Source organism: Rattus rattus, chromosome 8, assembly GCF_011064425.1.
Source record: "Rattus rattus isolate New Zealand chromosome 8, Rrattus_CSIRO_v1, whole genome shotgun sequence".
NCBI lineage: Eukaryota > Metazoa > Chordata > Mammalia > Rodentia > Muridae > Rattus > Rattus rattus.
This window is the reverse complement of record NC_046161.1, coordinates 41,893,695-41,895,164: the sequence shown is the minus strand read 5'-3', so window position 1 is coordinate 41,895,164 and position 1,470 is coordinate 41,893,695. Positions and strand designations below refer to the sequence as shown.

Below are 1,470 nucleotides of genomic sequence, written 5' to 3'. Positions count from 1 at the left end.
AGCATCCTGTGTGCATAGTCTCAGTTTCCATAACAGCTATACATATCTCACATGTGGAGGGGAGGCTCCTGTCTGACCGTACAGTTCCCAGATCTTTTCTCCACGAGTTATGGGAAGAGAAATGTGTGAAAGATAAAGAGGAATGATCCTTAATGCTGTCCAAATTTGGGGTGAAAGCAGACGTGAATTAGTAAGTGGGGTTTAATGGAACTTCCTATTTTAAAGAATAAGCAGCTTGCACCGTCTTACGATTGGGAAAGATGTCAGCTACCAACTGCTAGCTTTCTTGGGGTCTTCAAAAAACAGATGCCATTCTTTTCCTTCCTTCCTTTTGTTTTTTTTTTTTAAACTTTTAAATTGAGTCTTTGTGGGTTATGTATCCCAGTTCCTCTCATCTCCCATCCCCTTATATCTGTCCTTTGCCTGCACCCCCTCCACTAGGGTCAGCTCTACTATGCTGCCCAGACAAGGCACAGGGCCCACTTTTCCAAGTGATGTTACTAGTGAAAAATGGGGCCAGCTCTCCAGAGCCTGGCATCCAGTGAAAGGAGCGGTCAGTTTTGCACAACCCCTGGACATCAACGTGGGTCCCCAGCAGCTATTCCAAGAAGGGACATCCCCGAGTTCTCTAGTGGTAAAATGAGCTATGGATGTTGACACCAACTCCTGCCACTGGGTAGCCATGGACTCAGACATAGCTCTAAGCAGTAGCTCAGGCTGGCACCCCATCATGGCCTCAGGTGGCAGGGTTGACTACTCACAACAGGCTGTTCCTATCTACCCTCAAGTGTCCAGTTCCATCTCTCTTCATAATGCACAAGCTGCTCCCTTTCCCTTTCTCTCCCACCTGACCACCACATACTCACTCATCGTGGTGGCTCTAACTGCAGGCTGGCTCCATGGCAGGCAGGCCCCTGGGTGACAAGCTCCATCCATGTTGCATGCTATGGCAGCAAGTGGGTGTCTATGGCATGTGCTGGAGGGCAAGTCCTTGCGTGGCCTAGTGACCCTAAGGTCTCTGTCTTCCTCCTCCAGCTCTGTGCTGCCTGAATTGAATTTGATTTTTCCAAGTCCTAGGCATAAGACAGCTTTGGCCACAAAGCCAGGCATCAAGCTAGGATGAACACAGGACTGCCATCTACTCTGACTGATAGAAGAACACCACCAAGGTGTCTCTTTGCCCATTGGCAGGGTGGAGGTGTCATTCTTCATGGAGATGTGGTAAGTGAGGAGAAGGGCCCGGGGGAAGGTTTGGCAAACACTGGTGTTGTGTATAAGGCACTTTCCTAAGTTTGGTGAGATTTCTTCCTGGGCAAAGCCCTGTACTGGGCATGAAAAGAGAGCGAAGGTCCCTTCTTCAGCCCTTGCCGGTCTGAGGGTCATAGAGCTTCCTGGTTGGAGCAGCAAGAGGAAGATGCACAGCTTATTCTTTCCTCTCTGATCCCTGCCATGTTGAGGCCCTGATCTCAA

At 49.5% G+C, this 1,470-nt stretch overlaps 1 pseudogene; it reads right to left on the bottom strand.

The window, feature by feature from the left end:
* Positions 1–1,064: 1,064 nt before the first annotated feature.
* On the bottom strand, positions 1,065–1,196 carry LOC116908384 (annotated as a pseudogene).
* Between the last annotated feature and the right edge of the window lie 274 nt (positions 1,197–1,470).